Source organism: Apis laboriosa, unplaced genomic scaffold, assembly GCF_014066325.1.
Source record: "Apis laboriosa isolate Shangri-la unplaced genomic scaffold, ASM1406632v1 scaffold13_cov153, whole genome shotgun sequence".
NCBI classification, from domain to species: domain Eukaryota; kingdom Metazoa; phylum Arthropoda; class Insecta; order Hymenoptera; family Apidae; genus Apis; species Apis laboriosa.
The window spans coordinates 2767412-2780606 of NW_025221370.1; the positions used below are offsets into that span (position 1 = coordinate 2767412).

The 13195-nt window shown below is 38.4% G+C and overlaps 1 protein-coding gene across 1 annotated transcript in view; it reads right to left on the reverse strand.

Annotated features, from left to right (window-relative positions):
* LOC122720968 (ankyrin repeat domain-containing protein 6) overlaps nucleotides 1–13195 on the reverse strand; it is a 123363-nt gene that overhangs the window by 71393 nt on the left and 38775 nt on the right. The gene's annotated exons all lie outside the window — the stretch shown is intronic.

The following is a 13195-nucleotide window of genomic DNA, read 5'->3' on the forward strand; positions in this document are numbered from 1 at the left end:
TAGAGTTGGCACAAGGTAGAAGGCTTTTTTTAAAAAGTCGTGATTACTGTAACACGAGCCGTGTACACCGAAGCATCTCAGTGAAACGACCTTTTAAAGAAAACAGCGCGAGAATCGTAATAAATCCCGAGTAAATCTATTCGACACGCGACACGAACCACTATTACTGCAACCGTTCTCACGCGTTATACTAGACACGCTAACCATAACACGTTCTCCATGGAGAACGTTACACGCTCGAGATGCGAATCGAACGTGGGGCCGATTGCCCAACTGTCCAAGTTGCACTTTAACTTGCAAACAACGCCCCACTCTGCCCTCCACCCTTTCGTCGAACCACTGCGTATGAGAAATCGACTAAACTTTTTCTGTCTTTGAATTTACGCTCGCCATTTCCAAAGAAAGGAAAAGAAGAAAAAGGGACGAACTTCCATTCTTATGAAGAATAAGAATAATTTTGACTTTTCTTAGAAAAGAAAAAAGAACGAATTTCGACTCTTATGGATGATAGAATAATTTTGAATTTTTTCTTAGAATCTTTCGAAGATGATTTTTAAGAGGCGATAGATCATCGACCGTTCTATTAATAAGTCTTGATTAATTGCCTAGCCACAGGTGTTGATCAACAACGAACGTGATTCGATGCTTTTCTATACAAATTATTTTTCCATTCTCTTGCAAATCATCGAAGATCCTTCGTAACGATCGTTACGAATAATTAAAGAACGAACGAAATATTATTCACACATCGAACGAATCAAATTACTGAAACACATATCCAATTTTCTTTATCAAACACGCTCGTTAAAAACAAGATAAATCGATTGCATTTCTCGAAACTGCATTGCTTACCCGTACTACCTGGATCCCAAGAATTTTTTCACGTCGAAAGAAAGGAAACAAACATTTTTCTCCGCTGTTTTCTGTCTTTGAATTTACGCTCGCCATTTCCAAAGAGAGGAAAAGAAGAAAAAGAAGAAAAAGAAGAAAAACATTTTTCGCTGTTTTTTATCACGAGGGGATAAATTCGCAACACGCATTCCTGGATTAAAATTTCCAATCTCCTCTCGCGAGACGAGCGAGGCAACGAACATCGCGTTACACATGTTGGAAACGCGGCAAGAAATCGATCGATGTAAGATTCTCCTCTCGAATAATCGGATAAATAAAAGATCAAAATAGATAGATAAGATAAACAAATAAGATAGATAAAGAGATAAGATAGATAGAGAGATAGAGAAACTAATAGATAAGATAGATAGATAAGATAAACAGATAAAATATATAGATAAACAAGACAAAAAATGGTCTTATAAAGAAAGACGAAATTTTAGAATCTTCAGAAAAGTGCATTATTAAGGGTAAGGCGCAATCTCGTGCCCGAGATTTTTTTCAAATTTTTCAGAGAGGGTTGAGGAAATTTAAATAGGAAATGAAACTGATAAAGTAGATAAAGAATCGCTTTGTGATTCGTAACTTCTTTTTTTCAAGGAATCTACTCAGGAAAAATGTGATTAAGATAAATGTGATCTCATGGTGCAAAGGATTAATTACAATTTTCAAGAAGCAAAATGATGGACATTGAAACTTGAAATGTTGCAACTTTTTAAATTTTATCATAAAGGAACAAAGGTAAATCTTTTTTGGAACAATTTAGTCACAACATACATACAGATTATTCGAAAGTTGCATTACACAGAGCCTGTTATCGAAACAGGTTGCTACAAGACGAATATTAAAGGTAACATGTTTCTGGAATTATATTAGCAGGTGTTGGGAAGATTCTAAAAGTTAAATAAATTTATATATGGATAATTCTTGGGATCTCGAAAGATCTTTTCGTAAATTATATTATTTTCTTTTTCTTTGTGAATTATCTCTATTAAATAGAGACGTAAATCTTGGTTGGAATATTGGTTAAAAATAATCCAACTCGATGAGTTACGCGCAACAGTCTCTCAGTGGGAATCCCAACAAGTTGATTTTCTACATCTTCCTTCTACTAGATCTTTTTACACGATCTATGCACGATTAATTACAACCGTCCATCATCAATCGTTTTTGATAAATAAATTGAAGATATTAATATTTTTTTTCCCAACGTTTTAACAACAAAGAATAGAATAAAATAAAATAATGAAAATTATAATACGCGTATGTATACGATAGCAAGTATTTTCTATATATATATTATTCTTTAAGGGAAGAAGCGATCCTTCGAGTATCGTGCTAAACAGGTTCCCAATCTGAATACGTTTCTTGTCGCGCATTATGCACGCTAATCTTCTGTCACTTCAACAACAACTCTTAATGGAATGTCGTTTACGTGTCAAGCGTTCCGGTTCGAAACGCTTCACATGAAATTTAACCGAGCGAAGAAATTTAAGAGAAATAATTTATTAAAATTAAATTATTTAAAAAAAAAAGAAGAAAAAGGAAAAGTAGAAAAATCATCACCACTCTCGATCTCCTTTAAAACAATTACGTAATAAAATTCCTTTCAATAATCAATTTAAACTCAACATCAATTAAAGGATAAAGAAACAATTTTTCTATTTTATTATATTCTTTTTTCTTTTTTCTTTTTTATTATACTTTATTTATATTTATTCTTTTTTTATTATATTCTTTTTAAAAAAATTTTTCATTTTCCTCCTTTACGCGGAAACATTCGATCGTGATCGAGCCGACCTTTATAATCCACCACGTATTGTTACATTGGAAATAAAACCTTTCTACCGAACGAAACACGCAGGCAAAAACAAAACACGACGACGAGGACGACTCGTCCTCGCTGTTATTACGTTTCCCCTTTGCCTCGCCGATTTTGCCGCCGCGCCGTGTTTCGAGGTTTCATAACGTCGCAGGAACGGTCGCGGCTCGGAAGTGAAACACGAGCACGTCGGTGTCGGGACGAGACGTCCGCCTATTACGCGGTTGATGAGATCGCAGCGTGAGACGAGGAGGAATAAACCGGTGGTGGTGGTGGTGGTGGTGTCGTCGTCGTGTCGCTCGGTTGGTGGAAAACGTGCGAAACGGTGGCCAACCAACCCGATTGCCATCGAGCCGGTTCCGCCCGTTTAAGGGAACTCGCGCGATGCTATCGCGGCAAAAATGATAATGGGCCGTGGCGCGCAGTTGACAAACTGCCCGCTTGTCGTACGAACCGGTGGAATGTTGAAAAATTTTCACGAGAATGGTTGCTCGTTGAAAAGGGAGAAAAGAAAAAAAAAAGAAAAAAAAAAGAAGGAGTAAATTGAATCGGAAGGAGTGCAGCACGCTTTGATAGACAAATTTGGGATTAAAGTGTCGAGGGAAAGATTTGTGCTTAGTTTCCAATGAATTCTTTTCTTTACTTACTGGTTGCTCGTCAAGTGACAAAAAGAAGTAAGTTAATTGGAAGGAGTAGATTTTGGTAGACAAATTTGGGATTAAAGTATCGAGGGAAAGATTTATCTCCTTTCTTTTATTGGTTGCTCGTCAAGTGACAAAAAGGAGTAAATTAATTGGATTTTGGTGGACAAATTTGGGATTAAAGTTTGTAAGTAAGTTACGAGAAGTTTGGTATTCGTTTGGATGAATATTCGCGTCGAGGGAAAAATTTGTGCTTATTTTTCAATGAATTGCATCGCGTTATTTCTTTTCTTTATTTATTGGTTGCTCGTCAAGTGACAAAAAGAAGTAAGTTAATTGGAAGGAGTAGATTTTGGTAGACAAATTTGGGATTAAAGTGTGGAAGAGAAAATTTATCTCTTTTCTTTATTTATTGGTTGCTCAAGTGACAAAAAGAAGTAAGTTAATTGGAAGGAGTAGATTTTGGTAGACAAATTTGGGATCAAAGTGTGGAGGAAAAGATTTATTCCCTTTCTTCATTTATTGGTTGCTCGTCAAATGACAAAAAGAAATAAGTTAATTGGAAGGAGTAGATTTTGGTAGACAAATTTGGGATCAAAGTGTGGAGGAAAAGATTTATTCCCTTTCTTTATTTATTGGTTGCTCGTCAAGTGACAAAAAGAAGTAAATTAATTGGAAAGAGTAGATTTTGGTAGACAAATTTGGGATCAAAGTGTGGAGGGGAAGATTTATTTTCTTTCTTTATTTATTGGTTGCTCGTCAAGTGACAAAAAAGGAGTAAATTAATTGGAAGGAGTAGACAAATTTGGAGTTAAAGTTTGTAATGAATCAGAAGAAGTGCACGGTTTGGTAGATAAATTTGGGATTAAAGTGTCGAGGAAAAGATTTATCCCCTTTCTTCATTTATTGGTTGCTCAAGTCAAGTGACAAAAAAGGAGTAAATTAATTGGAAGGAGTAGACAAATTTGGGATTAAACTTTGTAAGTAGTTACAACAAGTTTTTTTTATTCAATCATGAATATACGTGTCGAGAGGAAGATTTGCGTTTATTTTCCAATGAATTCCTTCGCATTCCTTTCATTATTTACTCTACACTTTACATTTATCCAAATAAAACGCTCGCATCGCGATTTCACAATTTAAAATGTCAAAAGAAAAACGTCATCATCGACATTCTCCTCGCCATTTCATCCTAGTCCCATCCTAGGCGCGATTCGAGGCTAAACAAATCGTCTTCCCCTTTCCTTCATCCCTTCCTTTGCCGGACGATCGACAAAAATTCATTCTCGAAAGTGTCCAACGCGTCATTACCCTCCTCTCAAGAGAGAAAAGTCCTTCGATTCGAGAAAAAAAAAAAAAAAAAAGAAGAAAAAGAAGAGAAAAGAAAATTCAAACTCCTACGCATTTCCACGTATTTCTCGTATCTCCCTTAACAATCGTCTGATCGCCCGATTCGAGATTTTTTTTTAAGCGTGTTACATCGTGTAATTAAGCTTGCTCGCGCGGAAGAGAACCGTAAGGAAAACCGTAATTATCCCCTCGAAACTCATTTTCTTACCGGTTTTAACGACCCACCTTTTCGACGAGGCCGCGTTAAGCGGTCGCATTATGCTCGCAGCTGATGCAAAACGGGAAGAACCCTTTGGGGAGAGGGGGCAGGAGAAATGGAAGTTGCGTTCGAGGATTATTAAAGCGTCGTTAAGCCACGATTGAAATAAGCTTCCTTCATCTTGATTTTTACTCGAACGGCGATGAAGAACGTACGATAAAAGGAATAACAACAACAGAGTATCGAGACGATTGGCGAATCGAATGTGAGAAATACAGAGAAGAAAGCTCTCGAAGCTTTAGACGCTAAGATAAACAAAGTTATCGTTCATCGATATTTTTTTTACCTCCCTTTCTCTCTCTCTCTCTCTCTCTCTCTCTCTCTCTCTCTCTCTCTCTCTTCGAGGCAAAAACGGAGAAACCGCAAGTCTTTTTTGCGCTATCTAATATCGAACTGGAGCCTCTAGGAAATCAATTCCATTCACCTGGATGAAAGAGATAAAATAGAGAGACGGATAAAAGAAGAGGAGGAGGATCTTGCACACTTCAATTTGAAAGCAACGCTTTCTGTTTGACAACTTCCGGTTACGCTTGATCAATCGTATTACGCGCCTTTAAAAGGAAATCTTTAAAATCGATTATCAGAACAATTTGCACAGATAAAACAGCCCTTTGGAGGAAAGGAAAAGCGAAAAACTAACGCGCCAGCAATCGATCAGATCTCCACTGCTTTTTTTCATCAACCGGTATCAACGTTCGATATCTTGAAAATCGAGAATACGATGGATGCATTGATGCATGGAAAAAAAATCAAACGAAACTTTCGCCATTCTGTTAAATATCGCGATTCGCAACGTTGTTGAAGATTTTCTATTGCGTAACGAATGCGTAACGTCACGAATTTTTTACGAGGAACGCGAAAAAGGAAAAAGAATTTTTTTATTTTATCGCCGATTTACGATCGTTTTTTTTTCTTTCGTATGTGTATATCTGTGTGTGTGCGCGCGCGCGCGTGTTTCTTTGATATTTGACGCATCGTCTCGAATGCGTCAAAGGAGAGGCGCTTCGTGGTGGACGGAGATTTTTATCGCTTCTTTATTTCCCTTCCTCGAATATTATGGCTAGAATATCCTTAAATTTTAATGAAAGTTTAAAGTTCGTTAAGTGAACGAATAGCAATTATATTTACGGTGCGTTTAATTTCTCGAAGAAAGAAGCTTGTTTTAAGAATGTCGTTAATGTTAAGGAATCGTGAGGGAAGTACTTTACACGTCGTAAAAATAGGAGGAAGTTGCGTCGAATAAGCGATAAGGCTTTATGCAAAATCTAATTTTTATTGGCAGTAACCGCGGAAATAGAGATTTTAAAGATTTTATTTCGTTCTGAAATTTAACTATAGTCATCAAAGCAGGCAATCTTTCCTTCGAAATACCCAACTTTTACTTTTTACTATTTTTACTTTCCATTCTCCAGTCGCATACTTTTCCACGTGAAAAAAATTACGACATCCAAAAGAAAAAGGAAAAAACTCCTATATCCTTCGACGAATACTTCCTCCATTTTCCTTTAATCTCTTTTGCACTGAGCGCAACATATAACGCGTTATGCTCGTGTTATTGATTTACTTTTCGAGTAAACTCGTTACTTGCCAACGTAGCGCGACGTCGCCCGTCGTAAAATTTATTCTTGTCTCTCGAGGAGAAGTTTGGAACTCGTGTTCTCGTCTCGAGAACACCCGTCTCAGGAGCATCGATTCTCGTGTGTGCGTCGAGAAAGGTAGACACCTGTACCTCGTCACGAAACGAGAAGAAAAAAAAAGAAAGGAAAAAGAATCGGACGAAGACGTTTAATTAACAAGTTTTGGCCTCTGCGTCTCTCGTTAACGCGAGTAGCCTCGTTTCGAACGATTCTAATAATCGTGTCACTGACGGGGAAAATTTAATAGTCGATAAGTTGCTTCGACAATTTATCGAAAGAATAATTGAAAATAATTGTGTAATTGCATAGGAAAAGCTACGAATGAACGTCCATTTAAATAATTACTCAAAGCAATTACTTTATTCGAGATTTTTGATTTTAGTTACCTTTCCAATTAATGCTCAATTTTGAATTGTGATTGGCTCAATTGGTTCTCGTTTGACGCCAGTCACCAGTTTAGGTATCGAGTTTTAAAAAATTCTTCATTCACGCAGATCAAATTGGAGACTAAATAGTTAAGAATAGCGCGGTATTTCTCTCGAACCTTTTCAATTCAATCCAAATATATATAAATATAAACGCGCGCTACAATTTCAATTTACAAAACTTTCCTTCCAACGTGAAACTTTCATTCGTTCGAACGGATCCGAATAATTATAAAAGGAGAAAGTTCGTGCATTCTTTACTTTAGAAAGAAAGAGGAAGAAGCGCTCGGGCGAGAACATGGCTTCGTCAAAGAGTCAAACGCGGGAAGAATAAACGAGGACGTAACGCGATTAACGCCATCTGTATACCACCGGTTCGATCCTCAACTACGACTGTGCTGGCGCAACGCTTTTTTCACGCGTTTAACCGCGCGCTTTTTTATCCGCCATTGCTCGTCGACGCGATGCAAAACGCCGATCGATATCTCTGCCTCTTGGCAGACTAAATATAAAGTGAAATGCAAAGGAGGACGTATTATCCATCGAGATACGTGCGATTTCCAACGATTTCTATTATATTTTTCCCCTTTTTTTACGAATCAGGATATAAATAAGATAGAAGTTGATGGAGGAATTGAAATTGTTTCTTATCGTCACTTTCGCGTTTACTAAGATATTCGCAAGGATTGCACGTTATTCTAATGTTTCTTCGATTCGAAAAAGAAAGAATGCTATTATTGTCTCGTATTAATTTATTATTATTATTATTATTTACATAAAATTTTTGTAGTCGATTCCAAACGGGATTTCCTTATTCTCTCCTCTCGTCGCATCCGTATTCATTCATATAGGCGAGCAACCCTTCTTCGATATCGAAACGATTATCCGGCTTCCATTTTCGTTTTTTTACGTGGAAGCTGGAAGATTCTCGGAAGGCGCGTGTCATCCGGGCCCCTTATCAGTTTGCTCGGAGGCTGTAACGTCGGACGGCCGCCGATATCCTTCGAGGACGTTGCATAAAAGCAAAGAAGAGGAGAGGGGAGGAGGGGGCCGTGTTTACGGAGTGGGAGAAGCGCACCAGTCAAACTGGTATCATTGTTCGCGTAGCAAGCAACGCATAGGAGACCGATGCGAGAGAGAAACCCAAAGGAAGAAGATTCTTGGGTAGGTAAGAAGTCGAGAAGATTTTTTTTTCCCCTTCTCTCCTTTTTCCTTTGGAAAATTTTCCATAAGATTATTTCTCTTTCTCTCTCTCTCTCTCTCTCTCTCTCTCTGTTGAAATATTTCCACGTGTTTGTAATGGCGCGATCGTGATCGAGTTAAGAATAAGTAAAGTAAAAGATGGAGATTTTTAAAAAAAAAAAATTCGATTTGACAAATTTGAACTTGCCTCGAATCAATGAGTTTGAATAATTACGGTAATATCTTAATATTCAAGAGGCCGATTTAATAAGTAGCTTAAGTATTTGAGACAAGGTCGAGTGTTTTTTTATTTTTTATTTTTCTTTTTTTAACGAACAAGCGGCATCACAGACGGCTATTTACAAAGATTTATTCCCCCTTATTGCCGCGTGCGTACCCTGAATGAATTTTCGCCCGAGTCCATTTATTCGAGGTGGGGAATTTAAAAGGTTTATCTGGACTGGTTTATGGCCTCGTTATCTCCAGCTTTTTTTTTAATTTCTCCTCCACTTTTTCTTCGAGAAAGGTGTCGTTTACCATTTTCCAATGCGGCCAGCATTCGTTCGGGATCGAAATCGAGACAAGGGAAACCTTAAATGGATTGAACGCTTGCGGACGAGAGAGAACAGAAGCTCTTAAATTGAGATTTAAGTAAGCGTCTCACCTCTTGCCATCTGGTTGAAATTACATCGTCACGCGAACTTACGTTATTTCGTTTCAGGGTTTCGAAAAAAAAAAGAAGAAAAATGCATATCCTTATCCTCCATCCGCTTACTCCTTCTTAATTCCGCAGCCAATACACGCTGGAATTCCTTCCTTAGGGACAAATTTACGTATATATGAAAGAATTTTTCGAGATTAATTTCGCTTCGAAACGGATATTATTCGATAAACTTTAAACAACTTCGATCACTTTCGAATTCTCTTATGCACTTTTCAAAATTTCCAATGATACAAATAAACTCCCTCGTCGTAATAATCTGCGAAATATCTGGTTCCACTATGGTTACAGATCCATAAATTGTCCGGAAGGGAAATTATAATCGAAACTCTCCGAAATAACCACGTTCCACCTCCTAAATCCACGGACCACCTCCTTCAAATCCAAAAAATAATCCCATAAATCTCGAATCCGAGGGAAACCATCGAGAAAAGCGATGCAAAAGCGAAAGCGAAAGCGAAAACCTCGTTGTCGAACCCTCTTTTCCTCTCTTCGAAAAAGAGAGAAAAGAAGAAGAGATCTCTTACACGATCGATCTCCTAATTAATAACATGGTGTTATAAACGATAATGGCGATTAGAGCTTAGACGTTGACCTTGATAAAGATAAAGGTTTGAACATTGCTTTCCTCGAATGCTGCCTATGCGGATTCGTTTGATCGACGAAATATATAATGATTACAATACTATCTTTGTTGGATTTTTCCGCGTGGAAATATATTCTTGGATCGCGCGACGATTTTACACGATGGACGAAAGTGCAAATAGGAGATGTACAATACACAGTTTGACTGACGAACGGACAGAGAAACGAATTGATTAAGACGTGAGGCGAAGATAGATGGAGAATATTTGAATTGGACACGCGAATTGTTTTAATCGAATCGTAACCGAGTCGAATCGGTGCCGTTGTGAATCGAATTCTTCTTCGTTCCTTCGTCTCTACGTGAGAATTTGAGAAAGTCGCGAACGATACTTCCCCTCCGAAATGGATTAAAAAAAAGCGTCAAGGACGTATGGTAATGAGTCCTGGCTAAGAGAGAAGAAAAGAAAGGAGGAAGAGCCTCTCAGAGGCTGATCCGCCGACAAAAATCCGGTTCGAAGTAAGGAACGATCGATGAGGAACACCGCCTACCCTCCCCTTCCAGAAACCTATTTTCTGGGTCTAAACCGTAATTATACGCATCCTCGTCGAGCGCCAAATTCCTCGCTGAGGAATCGGCGAGGATGTATAAATCTTGGTCGCGCGAGGAGGAGGTGCGTTGGAAACTTTGCCCAACCTTCGCTCGGATCGAAATTTATTTTCCATTATTTATCTCGGATATTTGGAAGAGTCTTAGACGAGGGATTACCAGTCTTTCAACGGGGCTTTCTCCAGAACAGAAACGCTGCATACCGGTTGTATATATAAGATGCGTCACGGTAAATTGTTGGATCAGATGGACGATAACAGTGGTACACGGTCGATGGCGCGAGAGATAGTTTGTACGATTGGGGGACGAAAGGTTAATTGGTGGAGGAAAATTATTATTAATTCTTTGGGATAAATTCGACGAAAATAAACGCGAACGGTTTCTTTCTTTCTTCTTATTATTCTTACTCTTCTTATTCGTTCACAGGGAAGATGGACGAGTTGAGAAGGAATCGTTCAAATTGCCGCGCCGTAAATCTAACCGAGCGATTTAGTATACGTGAATATCACGACGGGCTAGGAGATAGGAACGCGGGCTGCCACGGTACGAATAAAAGAGCGAAGGGAGGGGAATGCGAGTATAAATCGTCGTAAATTTCATGGTTGTAAATGCCATTCGACCATCTCTCCTTCTTTATGCTCCCTTCGTCATGCGGCGCGCATGCGTCGATAATACTTGCCAGAAAAAGAAAAACTCCCCTCCCTCCTCGAGAGAGAATACTCCTCCTTCCCCTTATTATTAGTTTTAAACGTTATTTCGTCAACTCCATCCGTGGAAGAAAAATATTAACGTCGTCGACGATTAACACTCAATTTTACTTTCCTTTACGTGATATTAATTTTCTTTCTCTTTTTATCAAAGAACAACGCGATATCGACAAATCTTCTTTTCGTAACGAGCATTTCAACACGAGTGTTCTCTAATAAAGTTGGAATAAGTACAACGTTTCGTTCGATCGGAAACGAGATTGGAATCGAAGGAAAGTTGATCTTTCACTCGATGAGAGAAGAGGAAGAAAAAGAAAAAAAAACTGGTTTCGATCCACACTGGTCTCCGTAAGCTGTTGCACAATGGCGCGCAAGAGTGGAGTCGTGTGGAAAAGGGCATAGACAGGGGGCCGCCACGTTTCTACGATCGGTCTACCGATAAATATCGATCTTTCATTTGCAGATAGCAAGGAGGGGGACAAGGCTCCCCTCCTCGGGGGATCGCCTTATGCAGACAAAAGGAACGCGCGCGAAACTGCTTGCGCACGGCGAAAAAGGGGCGAACTCGTGGCTCGATGTGCCGGAAAGATCCTTTCCTCCTTTGAACCGAGCAGCAGTTTTAATCGTGAAACCAATTAACCTTTGGATCCACGTGTCCATGCTTTGCGTATCCACGATGGAACAAGGGGGATCGAGGGACATGTGTGGTGTGTGGGATACCGAGATATCTTACGGGTTTAGTTAGTCTTTATTTCTTTTTTCAACCCGTTATCTCTACGTAAAATTTAAAGCAGAAAAGAGACACTTGTTTTTCTCTTTTATAGCGCTCTCTCGATCCTCCAAGAAAGGATTCTTGAGAATGTATTGTAGAATTAAGGAATAGAAGAAAATCACACTTATCAGAAACTGAGCAGAAAAGAGACACTTGTTTTTCTCTTTTACAGCGCTCTCTCGATCCTCCAAGGAAGGATTCTTGAGGACGTATTCTACTTGCAGAATCAAGGGATAGAAAAAAATCACACTTATCAGAAACTGAAACGCATTTTTATTTAATTTTAATATAATAGTAGCATGATTAACATGTACACGTTAATATATGTAGATCGAAAAAAAGAGAGAAGGAGAAAAGAAAATTTTCGTTTAAATCTCGATGGGAGCGGGATTTATCAACGCCAATTTATCAATTAATCGTCTGGGTCGGGCAGTGTAAAACAAGCGGCGATTAAACAGGGGAATTAAGAAGAAGAAAAAGAAGAAAGGGTGGAAAGAGGAGGGCCCCTGTGTCGCCGTGCAAGAAGATATTCACGGGAATTTAGTAGGAATATCGAGTCGGCCACCAGCGGCGTGTACACCGATTCTAAATACAGCCACCTCTACCCCTTGCTGGCAGGATCTAGCCAAACGTGTTCTGCGTCCGTGGAGAGAGAGAAGATTGGCCGTCAGTCAGACGGTGGCCGAAGCCGGATCCTCCTAAGCGATAACCGAGACGATCTTTTCGATCGCTTTCCTTCCAACGAATCATTGTCTTGGCTCGATAACCGTGTCGGTTACACATCTAAGCCAGGAGGCTAAGAGGACTCTGTGCGTTTTTCAGAGCGATTCTTCTTTCAGAGGAGCAGGAGAATTTAGATGATGCGATTCGGTGATAAGATTTTTGAGCTTCGTTGGATCCCTTTCTCTCCTCTTCACTCTCTCTCTGTCTCTCTCTGATTTCTCCTTTCCTTTTGTGAAATGAATGTAAGAAAATGTAAGAAAGAGAATTATTTTTTCTTCTTTTGGTAATATATTAATATATTATATAAGTTTGCGCAATAGTAGTTTGATGGTAAATTTTATTCTAAAATTTTTTTCCACTGTCCATGTTTTCAAGAATTTTGGAAAAATTTAATTGTACAGTAGTATGGAAGATATTATAGATGTAAAAAAAGATAGGAATTAAGAGAAGAGGTTACAGTATATACGGTATAATTTTGTAATATTTCATAGCGTAGTAAAATTTTATGATTATTCGTGGCTCGTAAGAAGAATTGATAATAATTACGATTTTTTTTATAAGCCGAATTAGATATCCGGTGTCGATATTATCGATGATACCAATAAACCGTAACCACAAAGACATCTTCCCTTCGATGTAAACTGGCAATTACATGTGTAATTATCTTGTACACCCTTCATTAGTCGCTGTATTGATATATTGCACAACTGACAAGTGGAACGGCCTACCTGAACTCGAGAATTATTGGCCAATTGCGTGTATCTTCAGAATTTAAACCGTTTGCTTTTTCAACAAATTTTCAAAATTTTTTATAAATATTTTTGATAAAATCTTTTGATAAATATTTTCATTCTATTCTTATCTACATATATA